The 19926-nt window shown below is 35.9% G+C and overlaps 1 pseudogene; it reads left to right on the top strand.

Moving 5' to 3' along the window:
• The first annotated feature begins 409 nt into the window (after positions 1-409).
• On the top strand, positions 410-6862 carry LOC100068056 (UDP-glucuronosyltransferase 2B17-like; annotated as a pseudogene).
• Positions 6863-19926: the final 13064 nt, after the last annotated feature.

Raw genomic sequence — 19926 nt, 5'->3', positions numbered from 1 at the left:
TCTAATTTGATAAGAATTCCTGGTAAATTTTTTTAAAATACAATTTAACTGGATTACAAAGGCAATCTACAAAACAAAGTTGAAAAGAAGATTGTTAAAGGATAAATACTTTCTAAGATTAAATGTTGACGAAATAAGAGTAACATAAGGAGCATTGCAAATGTTCGGAAGATAAAATGATCACAATTTCGAGACAATACTTTCAAATAAAAGAAAGAAACCAAAGTGGTACTCAATAATCTCCCTTGTTTGGACAAAAATGAAAAAAGAGAAGGAGTATCTACAGTCAGAATAACAGAGCCAAGGGGAATGAAATGGAGCTAATATAACAGGTGTGAAATACAGAAGAGGAAATTCAGAAAGCCAGGCTGGAGTCTCAAATAAATCAGAATAGATCTGTGTTCACACAATGCTACTTTATTATCTGGAGACTCTGTACATGCAAGGTAATATCCTTTTAACCTGCAGGCAGTAGAATTTACAATAATACTGGGATTTATTATATGCACATATAAGCACAAGATCATTTACCCTTTTCTTTATGTAGTTGCTTTCCAAAACTTCTACTGTGAGCTCTTTTAATCATTGTGAAATTGATATGTACTAGTTATATTTTAACTACTTAATTGATTCTTTCCTGGATAGAAATGAGAACCACATCAAATTTAAAAGAAATTTATAAGGAAAGATTGAATTTTACCAGGATGTCTAAGAAGTGAGCCTCTTTTCTTGCACTGTATTGTTATTTCAGCCGTCGGTTCTGTGGAAAGGTGCTTGTGTGGCCAGTGGAAGATAGTCATTGGATCAATTTAAAGACAACCTCGGATGAACTTGCTCAGAGGAGCCATGAGGTGACTGTGCTGGTATCTTCAGCTTCCATTCTTGTGGATCCCAACAAACAATCTGCTCTTAAATTTGAGGTTCATCCTACATCCTTTACTAAGAACGAACTTGATTTCCTTTTTATGAAATGGATCAGGATGTCATATGAGTCATCGAAGTGTACATTGTGGGCATTTTTTTCTTTTTTTTCCCAGAACTATATGAGTTTAATAACTGCAGATTAACAGAAATGACAACAAAGCAGATACAATAGAGTCAAACAGGGTTTAGGTGGGAGTGGAGGGTGCAGAGGGCACTGGATATGATCACAGCAACCAAGAAGTGATTCCTATGGATCCCTGAGAAGTCACGAGACACCTAATAAATGTCACCAAGAACTTCATGTTGAGGGAAGCACTAACTCTGAAAGACAAGTAGGGGCTTTATTACTGAGCTTAGAACAATACATTCAACAAACTGCATAAAAAAATAGATTCAATGATGCAAAAATTAAATTATGAATATTCTGACTTTATTCCAAAGCTCTGTGAGGATGCAGTTTTGACCAAGATCTAATGAAGAAACTGCAAGAGCCAAATTTGATGTTCTTGGAGATGCCATTGTTCATTGCGGTGAGCTACTGTCTGAACTACTTAACCTCCTTCGGTCTATACTCTTCTATTTACCACTGGCATTACATGTGAAAAACTCTGTGGAGGGCTTTCGTTACCTCCTTCCTATGTACCTGTTGTCCTATCAGAACTTAGCGACAAAATGACATTTATGGAGAAGGTGACAAATACGTTGTATTTCTTATATTTTGATTTTGCATTTGAGACCTTTAAAAAGAAGTGGGGTAAGTTTTGTGGAGAAGTATTAAGTGAGCCAGTGGTTTATTTGTTACATTTTCCCTACAGTAGATGGAAAGAAACCTTATTTTCTTTGTGTGTGTTACAGAATATATGTATATATATATATACAACTAAAGAGAATTTATATTTTCTAAGGTTTAGTGTCAAAATGGATGTAAGATAATTTTTCAGCCAAAATTTACCACTCATTCAAGAAAGCTTGTGCAAACTATTCTAGAATTCTGTGACATTGTAGATGTAATTTCATTTGACGTTCATCTACCATACTAATATTTTTAGAGTTTGTTTATTTAAAGAGCTACATATGCAATATGTTTTCCATAAATCATAATGTCTCAGTTATTTATTGTTGTATAACCAACCATCTTAAGACTTAGAGTTTAAAACAGCAACCATATTATTTGCTCACGATCTTGCAGACCAGCAACTTGGGTTGGCCTCAGTTAAATGGCTCTTCTTTGGGCCTTGCTAGGGCTCACTCATTAGGCTACAAGTAGCTATCAGCTTAGCTGGGGCAGCATGGTCCAAGAAAGTGACACTCACATGGCTGTGGTTTGGCAGATTAGCTAGACACATTAATTGTCTCTTCCATGTGGCATCTCCAATAGACATGTTGTGCTTTTACAGATGATACCATAATTCCAGAAATGCTTGCATGAACGTTCCAGGCCTAGAACATGAATGTCATTTTTACCATTGTCTACTTGTAAAACAGGTTATGAGGCAAATCCAAACTCAAGGGATGGAAAAATAGCTTCCAGCTCTCGATAGGAGAAGTTGTGAAGAATACATAGCCACTTTTAATATACTTCAGAAACTTTATTAAATATATTCAAAAATCAGCCATGAAGAAATATGTTTTACTAATCTGGTTTTAGTAAAAACTCAACTTTATGTATAAGAAAGAATGATTACTTTGTGTAAACTTTCTGTTGACTTTTCTTTAAAATTAAGTACTTCTAGGAGCTCACAGCTAAGATTCCTTTCAGGTTTCAGAATCAAAGTCTTTGATCTCTCTCCTGGATTCAATTTTTATATTATATCTGAATTGTTTCTTTGATCTAATCATCTAATACATCTATTAAGAGGGCAAGTCCTTAGTTGTGGATGAGTTGTCTCTGAGCATTATCTAGCATTACTCCTCCCTTCTCAATGGATTAAAAATCATCAGCTAAGTAAATCTAAAATTTGGGGAATTACTTTAAAATTATCAATGCCTGTTTTCTGATTCTACAATTGCTACTTCCCCTCCATTTAAAAATTAAAAAAGCAAAATATGAGGGTCTAGTATACTTTACATATCTAAACGGTATCTAATCATGATTCTGTGACAACATTCATTCAATAACAAACATTTATTGAGCTTCTGCTATGATTTTTGTTTCCAGAAGAAAGAAGAAATTTAGGCAACATTTATTGAGAATTTACTTTTTTCCAGGAAATCTTCTACATTCTTTATATTTACTAACTCACAGAAGATACACGTAGAAATCCTTTTTATAGGCACTACTATTCTCCTCATTTTACAGATGTGGAAACTGAAGGACAGAAAGTCCAGGTAACTTGCCCAAGTTCTCATGGGGAAGATGGGTTGGGGTGGGCACTGAAACACGGCCATCAGGCCCGTGGACCTTACCCCTTTACATATTGCATTAACTCATAGAAAAGAGACAGGCTCTGACTTCAAAAACTCAAAATATTACTTGAAGAGACATCTTGCTAAGCACCAAGTATCCTACAATAAAGAAGACCAAGAAAGTTAGTTTTTCTTGATCTGGGAGAACTTTTAAACCAACACTTCCCATTGCCAACATATATCTTTCAACTACCCAAACTTAGCTTTGACCAAAGGAGTCCTCCCGCTTCACCATTTACACATATATATAAAGCACCTTTTTTGTTGAGCCTTGTAAAAATTTTGAATTCTAAAAAATATCCCTTTCAAATGGAACTTAAACATGTGTAGCATAAATGTAATAATTATTATCAATGTATAAGAAGGTATATAAGGTGAATTTAAGATTATAGAGGAAATAAAGATCTGAGCTATAAAAACATTATCCTTTGACTATATATTATGTACTGTGTGAGAGTATGGGAGGCAGTGACTTGGAGAATAAAACTGAGACGAAAGTCTCCAAAGCAAAGCTCTTAAAAATTAATCAAGAATCACAGATCACAGAAAATAACTTCTTAGATGAGATTCCAGAGCAAGGGTATGGAAAGTAATGTGAAGGAAAGTAAGGCATCAAATGGCAAACAATCAAAGAAGAAAACTGATTGGTGAATGGGTTGGAGGGTGGGTAGGTCTGCCCGCAATAAAAGACTAAACAAATAATCCAAAGACCAAAGTTTCTAAGATTAATCTGCTAAAAATTAACCAGGAATCATAGGTCATAGAAAATAAGCTCTTAGATGGGACTCCATAGTAAGAGCATGCACAGTAACGTGAAGGAAAACAGGGATCAAGTGGCAAACAAAGTAGAAAGCTGAACAGTGAGTGGGGTGAGTGATTGGGTTGGAGGGCCTGTGAGAATGTAAGACCAAGCAAATAATCCAAAGCCACAAAGAAGCTTAGGGATCATTGTAGGTAAATAAGAGGACACCGGTGCAAGAGGTTGGTGCAAATAAACTTTTACAATAAAGTCAGTTTTCCATCCTGACTTTCCAGAGGTTTTATGTCATTCCTTGAACAGGCACTCATCATAGCAGTGCTGATTTATTTTAGGGCTAGAAACTGACAAAGGAGTTTCCCGGCCAAGTTATAAATATTTAAAAGGGAGAACGTTTGACTTTTTGCAGATGAATCTTTCTTACCACCCATTCCTATATGCTTGGCAATACTTACTTTAGTTTTTCTATATTTATAACTTTTCTATAGACTAGAGACACAAATTAGGTATGGAAAAATACTCAGTAGACTGAATGATGGGTTAGTACCTCAGGCTACCATTCTTTCCTCACAGTTTTCAAGCATCTTCTCTTTAGATTAAATAGTAATAATCTATCCATGTCAGAATATTTCAAATTCCTTCAGAAAGAACAGATTGATGACATGGAGATGGAGGTGAAAGACATGATTTCATTTTGTATCTCTCATTCATCATGTATTTTCCTGATCACGGATGATCCAGGACTTTGGTCCTGAAATAAAATTTCTGCTGTAAAATTTTCAAGGGAGAGTGAGACTTTAAGCCTTAGAAGGGAAGGTTTATTTTTTCCTGGTGAGATCTATATCATTAGGGAGGACTCTTGAGCCACTGAGGTTTCTCTGCCTGCCTTTCATTATCCTTGTAAAGGATACTCAGCTTCCCACGTGTAACCTGTTTATTCTTTGTGCAACTGGAGACCAGATTGAGACAAGTGTGAACAATGCAAATCCTCACACTGCAGATCTGTATTTAATGTGGAGGATCATTATGATATTTAGAAAGCATTTTTCTTTTTTTCTGAGGAAGAGTAGCCTTGAGCTAACATCTGCTGCCAATCCTCCTCTTTTTGTTGAAGAAGACTGGCCCTGAGCTAACATCCATGCCCATCTTCCTCTACTTTATATGTGGGTTGCCTGCCACAACATGGCTTGATAAGCAGTGCCACGTCCACACCCAGGATCTGAACCAGTGAACCCCGGGCTGCCAAAGTGGAACCTGGGAACTTAACCACTGTGCCACCAGGCGGGCCCCAGAAAGCAATTTCTTATTCAACCAACTTACATCAATCATAGGGCATTTCTTCACTTCAGTGAGCAGTAAAGTGGATTCTCAGTGGGTACCAGGTCTCATGTGAAACCTTGTCACACGGGGTCTTCTGCAGAGATTGAGGGTCATCAGTTAGCAAAGAAAATAATACATTTAAAATGCCACAGGATTCAGTAAAACTGTCACAAATATCATAAAAGATATATAAACCTAAAACCGTGGAGATGGAAAACAAGAAGATGGTCATTTAGAATGTAACATTCACTATATAGTTAAACAATTACAGAGAAATATTGATTTAGACATATAATGTATCAGTTATCTTGAATTTGTAATACAGAAAAAGATGAAATAAGTCTTTAACAAATATTTGAACTTTGAAAACCTGCTGAGGTAAGAGTATCTTCTTAGCTATTAATTCTCTCACTTACATGGTTTTCGTTTTGCTATTTTTGTTGCTTAAACATTTGTTGCTTAAAGATTTTAAAACACAGTCATATTTTGAACATCTTCACCTACAGAGACCTGAAAATGTATTCCTATATTTTCTAAGAATAAATGGATATAAATTCACAAATATATCTGTTTTCCTTTCCCTACTTGCTTTCTCAGGGAGACTCACTACCTTGCGTGAACTGATGAGGAAAGCTGATATATGGCTGATACAAAACTACTGGGATTTTCAGTTTCCTCATCCACTCTTACCTGATTTTGAATTTGTTGGAGGACTCCAGTGCAAACCTACCAAACTCTTCCCCAAGGGTAAACTTTGGTGTCTTGAAATTCGTTTTCTTTCCCAATCCAGATATTATCTTATAGAAAAGACATGGGGGAATATACAAATTTCTTCACAGCATTCCCTCACATATTATGTTTTTCATTATCACAGAAGATTCTGGGATACAGATGGTTGTTCAAAAGATGAAAGAACTGCAGAATCTTGTGGATATAACCACTATAAAGCAGTCTTTCGGTGTCCAACACATAATAATGGACAATTTTTTCAACAAATGAGCATACTCTGTCTACTAGATGCCAAATTCTACACTGTGCACTGGAGGAGAAGAGGAAGTGAATGAGACAGACACAGTTACCCTCGATGGGGAGCTTAGAGACTAGTTGGTCAAAAAACTATAAATGTTAAGTACATGAAATTATTTACAGTAAAGTATAAATCATGTTATAAGTAAGATGGAGGTGGTATGGGAGCTCTTGTCTTGTATTTTATTAAAGTAAATTGCAATCAGGTATTTAAAAGAATCAAATTCTGACAAAGTTAAATTGAAAGTGAAAATATGTGGTGGGATATGGTGCTTTAATACGTGATATCATGATAGCCAGCAAATATACAAAGGCTTCAATCTGGCCTTTAATACCCTTTTTACAAAATATGGATGTGCAAGAAAAAAGCAAAAAATAAAGGTTTTACTTACCTATCTCATTGAATTGATGTGAGGATAAAAAGTTCTAATTCAGTCATTCTTCATTATTTGCGAGTTCCAGATTTTTGAATTTACCTACTCACTAAAATTTACTTGTAACTCAAAAATCAATACATGCAGTGCTTTCATAATCCTTCATGGATGTGTGAAGATTAGCAAAAACATTGATTCACCTGACAGGCATGTTTCCGGTTAAGGCCAAGGTGATGGTCTGCCTCGTTGTACAGCTATCATACTATAAATGTGTCACTTTCCCAGTCTATTTTTTTTTTTTGAGGAAGATTAGCCCTGAGCTAACTACTGCCACTCCTCCTCTTTTTGCTGAGAAAGCATGGCCCTCAGCTAACATCCGTGTCCATCTTCCTCTAATTTATATGTGGGACACCTACCACAGCATGGCGTATCAAGCAGTGCCATGTCCGCACCGGGATCCGAACCAGCGAACCCCGGGCCACTGAGAAGCAGAACATGCAAACTTAACCTCTACGCCACCAGGCCGACCCCTCCAAGTCTATTTAATGCCACATTTTTTGCATTTTTGTGATTTTTTGGTGATTGCACTGTTTGGAATGGCCCCCAAAGATGGTACTGAAGTGCTTTCTAGTGTTCCTCAGAGGAAGCAAGATGACTATGCCATGCCTTAGGGAGAAAATATGCTTGTTAGATAAGCTTCATTCAGTTCCATGAGTTATAACACTGTTGGCTATGAGCTCAATGCTAATGAAGCAACAATATATATTAAACAAGGTGTCCGTAAGCAGAAACACACATAAAACAAGGTTATGTGTTGATCAGTTGATGAAAATGTGTAACAAGAGGCTTCGGGAACCTAACCTCGTACATCCACTGGGAGCAATGATTTAATACTCACTAATGATGTTTGCAGCTACTTCACAGAACGTAACTGCTGGGAATAATAAGAATCGTCTAAATATGCAAAGCCCTTGCACAGAGCCAAGCACGCAGTTTTTAATAAATATTAGCTATTGTGATTTCAATTTAATTAGTAACCTTTTTTAACAGAAAGAATCCATTTTAGTAAAAATAAGCACACAAAAATGTCACAATCTATTTGAGGCTTTAAGCAATCTCACTAGTATCTAGACTGGAGGGATTCCCTCTGAGGTCTATGTAGGAGTATGGATGTATAGGAGTGTGTACTGGCAAACTCCTGATATTGTTTGCAAAAACATATCCGAATGCACTCCAGCACTTGATCTGGTCTTATATGAGATCAAAAAACTTCACAGCACAAAACAGAGCAGTGATCATTGTAACCTGATAATACAATTTGTGGAAATCAGCCTCTTTCCAGAATTAGTTGTAGTGGTGCATTTAAAATCATTCAGTAGTGCATAAATAAGATATGATATAATTATACTCAAACTTTTAAATTGCTTGATTTCACTAGCTGGCTTGAAACCAAATACAATAAATAAGACATCAGGAAATGCCTGGTTTAACATTAACCTTCACAACAGAGTTAGAAATACAAGTGAAAGTTTTCAGTAATTTTACATCTTGGATCCCAATTAGCTCATAGAAATATTGATTAGATGTTTTACCCATTAAATCACATCCTCAAGGAGTAAAAACACCCAAAATAAATAGTTTGCAAGCAAAATTTGTCACATTCATTGTCAGTTAAGGTGTTAGTTGCCTTGAAATATCTGGGCCAGGATCAGATAGAATCAAGTTTGTACTCAAGTTTAAATCATTCTATATAAAAATACTGTTAATACATATTGCACTTTCTTTAGGACTTTGAATGAAAATTGGAAGAAACAAACTGCAGGAAGTTTTGAAAAGCTATGTCCTTAATATGAGATTTGATCAGCATCACACGCCCAATAGTAGCAGAGCATGTGCCGGAAAGAAAATGGATATAAGAGTTTAAGAAAAGGAAGATTATTTCATAAATTCATAAATCTTTCAGTCAATTAATGTAATATCACCTAGAAAAAAATGTTAATAGATCAGAGTCTTAGCTGAGGCTCAAATTTAGGGAGCCTTTTGGTAGTGGGAATCTGAAACACCAGGAAAGGTTGTGGCTCATAAATTGAGAGTTCTTATTTATGTGCATTAAGGTGATTTAACTAGACCACTTCCCTTCTTTTACCAAAGCAAATATATGTAACCTCATAATCAGGTTATATCACATATAGCCTTTGTAATCAGGAAAGCCTACACACCAAAAAAGACCTGCCGAGAAACTGCCAAGAAGGAAAGTGGATCACTTCCATTTCAGTAACAAATATATTGGATGAAGAGTGACATACAAATTCAAGAAGCCTGATTGCAAAAGGCCTTTCACATTATTCAAGGAATTCTATTAGGAGTTTAGATCCTTTTCATTCATCATCATCTGTTACTTTCTCAAAAGCATAACAAAAAAGCCCCCCACTAAACCTGTTCATCAAACAAAGCTGGGTTTATTTGGCTCATTACGGGAAAGGAGAATACCTCCTTGACAAGGTTTTATTACTGTTTCAGAAAAGGAAAGTGAGGGGAAGATAACTCCAAGATATTGGGTTAGCGATATCAAGGAGGGCTGTGTAAAGTAGGGAACTGGTTGCAAGTGAGCAAAGTTTATGATATAACTTCGGACTGCTGGACACAGTGAGGTAAGGTCTTGACTCTTGTCTTAGTAAGCAATCTATGTGTTTTAGTGAGTAAACTATTTTAGTTGGTCACAGTCCTCTAATCCTGAGACAACCAAGCTGTTGTTGCTAGGTCTCAGTGATGTTTAACATAGAACTAGGAAAAACGTGCCTTGTCTTGGTATTGTTTAACACATGGAATGGAAATTATAACATTTTTAGTGCTCACTTAAGAAAATTAAACCTATGTTGCCACAGTGGGAAAAGTTCTCAAAGGACACTTTCTTTTTATTGTCATCTCTTGTAGAGAAGTGATAATTAAAAACCATATTTGCCTAGTAATCAGTGATATATGTTGGTTAAAGAAAATGGATTTCATATCACACACCTCCTTCTAAAAGGATTTAATGCTTTGGCATGTTAGAAGGTGACACTATTCTAACAATTCTTCTCTGTTTAGAAATGTATGTATTCATTTCCTTCAAGCAAACTAAAAAAAAACAACAACAAATAAACAAAAATATCTCTCTGCACTGATGCCTTTCATATTATCATGAACTATCTCCTTTCCGGAAATTGAAGTTTGTCCGGAGCTCTGGAGAAGACGGCATTGTAGTATTTAGTTTGGGGTCAATGGTCCAAAACCTTCCAGAAAAAAAGGCTAACATGATTGCATCAGCCCTTGCTCCAATTCCACAGAAGTTCTGATAAATTGCCTTCATGATGAACAACTACTTGAATGAGTCTCTTTATAATCTCTAGAGTGGGTCCATTAAAACAGTTTCTGCAAATGAGTGAAAATTCATAATACAATTAGATCAAAACGGACTCATGTATCTGTTTTGCTTTCTAAGTCGAATTCTAAAAGAGTGCAAGGGGGACACCTTTGCTTCAATATTCCACTTTAACTTTTATTTTGCTCTCAGAGACATTTATGTATTAGAGACTCTGTGTGATGTTTTGCTGCTACTATGATAATAGTATACCAGTAACGCAGCAAGAATGCCCAAGTTTTACCCCACAAATCAAAGCATTTTCAAATGGGGCTCCTGGGGGATTGTGAAGTTATGAGCAGCAGAGAGGCATCAAGTTATAGTTTAATTAGGAGCTGCATAAACACTCAATATTCAAAGCAGAATTCACAAAATAACTGAGCACAAGCATAAAGATTCAGACTCTTCCTCCTGTTCCTCCTTCCTCTTCTTCTAAGATGAAAACAGCCTATATCTTAAAACTAGCCCTTTGTGAAAGACCAAGAGAGAGGCCTGGGCCTCCGGATTCCCCTTGGTGTTTAATAGTGGGGACAACTTAACAAGAAGGCCCAAAAAGGGCCAGGCTTTGTTTCCTGTTAAAGTAGAGAGGGCAATAGGAAGGAAGGGACATGGTCTCTGACTTTAAGTGCTCTTGGTCCTGCCCATCAGTAACTTGGCCTAATCAGTATACTGTTGTGACCAACTGGCTTATGCTGATTTGCTCCTTGATGATATCTGCTTAAATGTTCAGGGAATCCATATTTGTTTTACCTCATCCATTGTGTCTTTCATCTTCAATATTTTATTCTTTTGAGGAAATTAGCCCTGAGCTAACATGCATCAGCAATCTTCCTCTTTCTGCTGAGGAAGACTGTCCTTGAGCTAACATCTGTGCCCATCTTCCTCCATTTTATATGCGGGACACCTGCCACAGCATGGCTCGATAAGCAGTGCTAGGTTTGGGCCTGGAATTTGAACCAGCAAACACCAGGGTGCCAAAGCAGAGGACATGAACTTAACCACTACACCACTGGGCAAGCCCCTCCAATATTTCTGATTGGTTCTTCTTTATAATTTTAACCGCTTTTTTGAAGTAGCTCCTGAACTACATGAATTATTCCTCTACATTCTCTTTTAACTAGTTGGGCTTTTTGATGATGGCTATTTTGAATTATCTGTCATTAAGGTTACATATTTCTGGGTCTTCAGGATTGATTTCTGGGTATTTGTCATTTTGTTTCTGTTCTGGAGATTTAATATAATTTTTGATACTGCTAGAGGGCACGGCTCTGTTCTTGCACATAGTGGTATTATTTGGTCATAGTTACCACTTATCGCCACTGGGTGGGAGTCAAGAGCTGTGTATTCAGAGCCCTCTCTGTTCTGCTGGAATCCAAGGCACTAGGGCTGGTGCTGAGTAGTAGGGGGAGGGGTGCTCATTCTGCGTGCTCTTGGGATTTTCTTGCTCTGCCCTCACTATCTGCTCTCCTGAGGTGTTGGCTTGATGAAGTTAGCACCACAATAGCTTTCCCCTCCATAGGGGGCTTTCCTCTAGGCTAAGAGGAACCTCAGGGATCTTTGATGTTCCTGCAAAGGGGCAACCCCTCCCCCTTCCTTCCCTCTCACAGGTGCTGGCAATCTCTAGATTGCAATCTTTCAAGGAGGGAGTAACACATTCTCTTACCCCATTCCACCTCTTCTGAGGGGGAATTCAGCCTCTCCACCTTCTGATGTATAGCTTTGTGGCACTCTCAGATGTCTTTTGTGTTGTGTGGATGTTCTCTGTTGGAATATGAATGTATTTTTCATTGTATTGTGGGAAAGACAATTCACTGAGAGAGCTCCCTATGACATGATGGTGATGTCATTCCCCTAATGTGAGTTTTTTAAAAAATATTATCCCTCGTACTATTAATAATTCTGCAATTCCTACCTTTGTAAAAATATATATATAAAACTATGGATGGAAAATTCCATTGTTAATACCTTTGAGAGACAGACAAACTGGGATAATGCCTTGGAAAATTTCTGCCTAAAAGATTATAGGAAGCAGTGTTCTTCCAATATAAAATCTAAAATATTTCATATTCCCTCTATAAGAAGAAGGAACATTATCCCTTTGCCCTAAGTAGAAGAAAGTATAATATTATTGACAACATAAAATAGAAAGATATAATTTTCCATCAACATGCTTTATGGAGAAAATGAAAATAAGCAAATCCTCACATATACCCCTCAGAAAATGCTAAGCAAGCAAAGCTTTTTCTAGATTAAAACCACAAGTTTGTTACATGAGATAGTCACTTGAAATAAAATTTCAGAAATTGCAGTTAATATTGGGCTTACCTGACAGTTCTGATTTATTTCTTAATGCTTTTAATATTAAAGTGCATTAAATGCAAAGCCTTTTCTAGATTAAAACTGCAAATTTGTTATATGAGATTATCACTTGAAATAAAATTGCAGAAATTGCAGTTAATGTTGTGTTTGCACTACAGTTCTGAGTGATTCCTTAATACTTTTAATATTAAAACGTGTCATTTACAAACTAATTTCACTCAGTCCTTTAGGACTAACAATAGCAAAAAATAAACTAATAATTTGTAGTAAACTCTACAAAAAGATAGTTGATAAATAGTGTGGGGGCCTGGAATTGGCCACCCCAAGATATGTCTCTTTGGCATGAGGATTATTTGGGGCTGGTTGCTTTTAATACACTGCAGATAGGAAAGCAACTGAAAAGTAGAATTTACTTACCCTTTTGTTAAGAGACATTTGCATTTGTAAGGGAAATCTCCATCTGTAAAGTTGTCCCCCTCTCTATACCCGGAAGAACAAGGATGACCTTATCTCTAGAAACTCCTATCAATACAGAATGCAAGGACTTAAATCTGCATAATAATCTTATTCCTGTTTCTGGTAACCTCCTGTAACTGACTCTCCCTACCCCCGACATCCTCCTTTGTCTTTAGCTGGATATGATATTTAAGGTGGTGGCTTCAGCCATTTTGGCAAGTTGCTCAGCTTGCCTGAGCCTCTCCCATGTATACATGTCATAAAGCTTTGTTTAATTTTCTCCTATTATTCTGTCTCATGTGAATTTAATTCATTCTCCAGCCAGACAAACCCAGAGAGGGTAGAGGAAATGTCTTCCTCCCCTACAATAGTTACCCAGATTTTTGGTACTTCGGTGTTTTAAACTATTTGATAGCACTCATATTTTAACATTTCTGGGAAAAAAATATTCATATTTGTTAATGGGAGGAAGCTGGGGAAGACTTCTTAGTAGATTTTAATTTCAAAAATACTCTGTGCCTGTGTGATCTTATTCATGGAGTCGAACATTTTCTTCATGTTTGTGTGGAGATTCAGTGGAAAGAAAACAGATACATTAGGACGCAGTACTCAGGTCTTCAAGTGGATCCCATAGAATGATCTTCTTGATAAGACTGTGGCAAACAAATTAAATTTTAATTAAAAGAAAATCTAAAGAAAAATAGTGGAACAGCAATGTAATGCAAAATTGCTTTTGAAAACATCGACAACCAGGTAGTAATTATCTCTCATCCATAAATTTTCAATAACTTCTCGATTGGTCTTCTCACCTCCATGCCTTTGTACCTCAGATCTGTCTTTCTCACTGCTGTTATAACGCTTTTTTCCTAAAATATACAGGAAAACACCTCTACTTTTCTGTGTGAGTCATTGAAAGTTCACAGAAAAGTAGGAGTGATTTCATAATTCTGTAAACACAGTGAATTCATTTGAATTTTACATTTTAAAGAGGTGAATTTTATGGTAAGTAAATTTTGTCTCACTATATAATCTATTAAAATAGTGATATTAAAAAATAATTTTTTAGCAAAAATATTTTTATAATTTTAGAAATTTTAAGTAATGAATTGATGTATTTTCTGATATTTCTTTCACACTCATCAGTTTTTCCTTCTGTGAATTCCTCTTACAATAAGCTATATGGCTTTTAAAGTTTTTTGCACAGAAAATTGTTGTGCTAATGAGTTAACCATTAAATCTATAGGATTAAAATGCAATTTGGAAATAGCTGTCTGGTTGAATGTAAAAGTGAATTTTAGATTGGTTATAGCATTTTAATGATTTCAAAATCGGCCTCTTAATAATAGGAGAAAACTTATCCATGTCTGTTTTTTCTGATCTACAGTTATGCTTTCTCTTGATTTAAAAAATAAAGCAAAATATAGGGGTCTAGTATATTTTTCTTATCATCATATTAAGAATTAGAGTTTTCTAAATCTGACTGTATATCATTTACCTTTTCCAGTGTGTTGTATATTTTCATACGTTTTCTTGTTACTAATTAGTGCTTTTTCATTTTAGCTAAAGAAATCCTTTCAGCATTTCCTGTAATGTAGATATGGGGTAACAAACTCTCTTACCTTTTATTTGTCTACAAAAGTCTTTATTTTCCCTTCATTTATGAAGGATAAACTTACAAGGTAGAGTATTCTTAGCTGGCAATTATTTTCTTTCATCACTCTGAATGTATCAATCCACTCTCTCCTGACCTGTAAGAATTATGCTGAAAAGTCTGCTGAGAGCCTAATGGGGGTTTCTTGGCAGGTTACAATTTTCTTTTCCCTTGATCCTTTTAGGATTCTCTCTTTGCCTTTGATTTTTGATGGTTTCATTAATATATGTCTTGGAGAAGATGGTTTTGAGTTTCAGTATTGGGGTGATCTATTAGCTTTGTTAACTTGGATATCCAAATATGTCCCCAGGTTTGGAAGATCTTGGCTACTATTTCTTTAAACTTTCTGCCCCCTTTTCCCTCTCTTCTCATTCTAGAACTCCAATGATTCAGATATTGAGTTTTCTGATGATGTCCCAGGAATTACATAGAAATTCTTCAATCTTTTTCATTTTTTTTCTTTGTTGTCCTTTCACAGAGTTATTTCAAAGTTTCTATTCTCTAACACACTGATTCTGTCTTCTGTTGGACTATCCTGCTATGGATTCTATCACGTTTTTCAATTCATTCCTTCAGCTCCAGAGTTTCTATTTGGTTCTTTGTTAAGATTTCCTATCACTTTGTTAAATTTCTCATTTTGTTCATATATTATTTTTCTAATTTCGTTGTATTATCTTTCTTTTAGCTCACTGAGTTTCCTAAAAGCAACCGTTTTGAAATCCTTATTGGGTGAATCACAGAATTCTGAGTCTTTTCATTGGTTACTGGAAGATTATTGTTATCTTTGGTGATGTCGTGTTTCCTTGATTCTTCATGTTTCTTGGAGTTTAGCATTGTTGTTTCTGCATTTGAAGTATCAGTCTCCTCTAATCTTTACAACTGCCTACAGGTAGGAAATACTTTTCATTGGTACCATTTATGTCTGAGGCTTTCTCAACCTTGTATAGATGCTACTGCTCCACATTTTTGCTCCATTTTATGGCAGAAATCTTAGGCTTGTATGTCTTCTCTTGATCTTACAACTCACTACAGCAGCTGTATGAAACTTCTCTTTTGTTTTCCAGAAGGTGGCACTGAAGCTCCAGATTTTGATTTCTGCCTTGCCCATGGAGCTTGGCTTGTTTTCTGTGCATAATCTTTGTTTACCAGAAGTTGCTCTCACTGCTGCCCTCAGGAGTATGCACAATGAGCTGGTTGCAGGGTTGGGGGAGGCGTAAGGTTGGCACTTGGAGCTTTAAAAAAATAACTAAAAATGAATAAATCAAAGGATTTCAAGTCTCAACTTGTCTTGATTATTGAAGTATAAATACTCTAATTAGTTTAAAAACATTTCTTGACAGGTGTTTGAAATATTTTAATTAAATTTGGCTTCATTTTCTATAGTTTCATCACTCATTGAAAGAAGAAGTTCTGGAGTTGAGTGTTAAGAGTCCAGCCTCCATTATGTTTACAGAGATTCATGGTGCTGCATCCCTCCTTGGAATCACTCTTTATCCGGGCAAATCCCTTCAAAGAGAATGGCCAGAATTTTGTGTTTAAAGAATAAATCACTTCCTCTGAAAATTTACATTGGATTTTAAATTTTATTATAGTACATGACTGCTTTTTAGAACAAACTAGAGGTATTTGGGAAGGTGATTTGTTTCACAACCTAAAGTAATTTTTCCTAAGGGCTTTGAAGATTTTTTCCTAAGGTTTTCTCCCTTTATGCATAACCTTTAATTGTGCATATTCTCAAATGTAGTTCGTCTAATCAGGTTGATGTCTTTGAATGCTTATTCTTTCAAAATATTTATGTACTTATATCTTCCCATGCTAGAACAAGAGAAATGTCTAATTTCTTTAAGATTTGTTGTGTTATTGAAAGTGTTTTTGAAAGACAGTGGTATATGAAGCTATTACTTCCCATAAAGAAATTTAGATGATATTTTCTTGTTCTTTCGATATCTTCTCAAAGACCTTTCTTTCTTCTCTCTCATCTCTTTAATACATAGACATTGAGTCCTTCAGCAGAGGTGATATTAATATCTTTTCCCCTTCATTTTAATTTAGGAAACCATATATCTGTAATCAATAAAAAATAGAAACTTATAAATGTAGACTCCTAGTATGGAAAAAACTTAGAGACCATCTCACAAAGTTTTAACAATTCCTGACAAAAGTCATTTTATGGAGCCAGCCTGGTGGTGCAGCGGTTGAGTTCACACATTCCGCTTGGGCTGCCTGGGGTTCCCAGTTTGGATCCCAGGTGTGGACCTATGTACTGCTTGTCAAACCATGCTGTGGCAGGTATCTCACATATAAAAGTAAAGGAGGAAGGGCATGGATGTTAGCTCAGGATCAGTCTTCCTCAGCAAAAAATGGAAGGATTAGTGGCAGATTTTAACTCAGGGCTAATCTTCCCCGCAAAAAAAAATCATTTTATGATAAGAGAGTTTTATAATGAGAAAAATGTAAATATCTCAATTGATCAAGAAGTTCATAATCTAAAATCTAGGCTAACAGGACTGTCTTAATCTCCCAGAGCCATTCATTTTAAATATAACTCTAGTGAGATGTGTCTGCCAGGAAACTTTACAACAGGATTTGCATGAGTACCTCTAAAAATGATGGGATAATTTTAGAGAAAAATAACATATTTAAACTGCAAAAAATATTTGCTATATTTCCTAATTAAAATTGTCAGTAAAAATAATTTCATTCAAGCATGAACTATAATAAAATCCATAAGGTGCAGGATAGTTTCTTATTGTTTTCTTTGCAATTAAGATCATTAAAGATCTTTCTAATGACTATCCCTAAGAAAGTCTTCTAAATGTCAATTTGTCATTAGATTATTTCTTAACGAGTCATCCTTTAACATTTCTTGTCTTTCTAAAGTGATGAGACATTTGGCAAAATTCCAATTCCACGCTTTAAGAAATAGTTTTGAATGAGAAGTCTATGCAAAATTATTTTCTTTATTGAACAATATACACTCCAGGGGCCAGACTGGTAGCACAGTGGTTAGATTCATGTGCTCTGCCTCAGCAGCCTGGGGTTCACTGCTTCAGATCCTGGGTGTGGCCTTATACACTGCTCATAAAACCATACTGTGGTGGCATCCCACACACAAAGTGGAGGAGGATTGGCACAGATCTTAGCTCAGTGACAATCTTCCTCAAGGGAAAAAAAAAGAATATAAACTCCAAAATCAAAGGAACTAGCACATTTAATAACAAATGTACTTACATTTGACAATATCTAACATAAGATTTTCCATATACAGGAGACAACAAAATAGGCATAAAACTCAGAAAAAAATAAGGTACCCTACTTACCTGTGTTCAACCACACACACACACACACACACACACACACACACACATCTCTGCATGGTATTGTGGTTTTGACTTCTTTCTCTTAGTCAGATAATCTGAAGAGCTCTACAGGACCATGACCATGGATCTTACTGACCAGCCCGTACCTGACATGTCAAAGCACTGTGCCATAAAACTGGGGTTAAAAAGGTGAAACAATTATTACTGTAATAATGAAGTGAAGCATTGCAAATCACCTATTTTATTTTTCCAACTTTGTGCTTTTGCTCACGCTATTTTTGTTGTTAGAAATAAGTTTATTTCCCCATTAATATAAAGTATTGCCTCTTCTACAAGGAGAAGATGTGAAAATCATTCAAGAAAAGAATCATCTTTTTCTTCTTTCACATTTATATGTCTTTGTGCCAATTAAAACTTGTATGTAACGAAAGAGAGGAAAATAATGTATTTATTTCTACGTGAATTTTTTTTATTTTAAAATAATACTACTATATTATTTTAAAAATCTCCTAAATCAAGCATTTTTTCTGAATTATATTTGTGATGAAGCACGGAATAGCTGAAAACCTTTGACCCACAGCCAATGGATTCATCTCTTATCAATAATAGTCTCTCAATGTTATTGGGTGCTTCCTGGCCGAAGTGTTAATCATTTTGCTCTTTATCAGAAACAAAAAGATGCTTACTTTATTCTTTGAATTTTGGTAAGTCTGGAAAAACAAGACGGTGTATTTTTCTCTAAGATATAAGTTCAGCTAGTCACTAACATCTGTATTAAGAAGATTCAATTCTTGTTACAAAACTTCCTCACTTTCTGTTTTAATTTTTCTACTCAACTATTCCAAGATATTTGGAATTGAGTATTGAATTCCATTTCTAGACCTCATGGTGTGACTGTGGCCACACTAGCCGTATACCATAGACAACTAGTAAACTGGACAAATATTATATAACAACTTTTTTCAGACATTGAAGATTAGGTATCACAAGAACGTGATAACTAAGGGACAGAAACTTGATGAGGTGAACCCTAAGATCACTCCAGCTTTCTGGGTATAGTCACTTTCCGGATTACACTGCAAGGAACAGGATATCCAGCATGAACTGGGGGTATTGCTGCATAAGGAAAAAAAGATGGAATTTGATGATAAGTGAATTTTTGGAATTGAATGTGCATAATTTGGAAATTCAAAATGACCAGCACTATTTTCTACTGAAAATTAAGCTACTCAGAAAAGACTTTGTTTTGACCTGCTAGAACCAGTTTTCACATATGGCCTTAAACTGACTTGATTTTAATACCAATCTTACATCTCTCAGCCCTGTCAAATGTTCAAACTGCTAAAATTCCAGGTTAATAGAATGTGACCTCTTCTTTATTATCTGCATATCTGATTTTTGAGGATAAGAAAGGTAAAGATATCCCCAGTATTCCTGGCTAACCCTGTCAAGGTAAAAAGCCAGATGGAAAAGATCCAATTTGGGAAATTGGCCCTAAAACTTTCAGTTGTTCTTTTTAAACAGTGGTGCCATATCAGAGACAGACTGATTCTATTGCTAACAGAGTTGATACATTTGACATTCAATTTTAGGAGTAATTACATGACCTTTGTTAAACAAAAGCACAGAGATTTGGGCCCATGCACAGCCTCACTCTCTGCCATTATGGCCACTTTACTAATTTACTCTTGGGACTAGAACTGGGGTGTTTGAAGACAGAGAATGGCTGAAGACAACTGGTTGGGTCATTTTGCCTGGTTTATTGTTTAGCACCGATCGCATGATGGATGCTCTCTAGTGAACATTAACATGGTGTCCTATGGTCACGTGTTCCATCCGTAACAGGGTCCCATAACATGCCAGGACTTGTTTTTGCAAACACATGTAATTCTTCAGTCCAGATGACATTGGCTTGCTGTGTTGTGATTCCCCCATTAGGCTAGCCACATATTCCACACAGCTAGTGTAGAATG

This window comes from Equus caballus, chromosome 3 (assembly GCF_041296265.1).
Source record: "Equus caballus isolate H_3958 breed thoroughbred chromosome 3, TB-T2T, whole genome shotgun sequence".
Classification (NCBI taxonomy): Eukaryota; Metazoa; Chordata; class Mammalia; order Perissodactyla; family Equidae; genus Equus; species Equus caballus.
The sequence above is the reverse complement of the archived record's forward strand: the minus strand, read 5'-3'. Positions and strand labels throughout refer to the sequence as shown.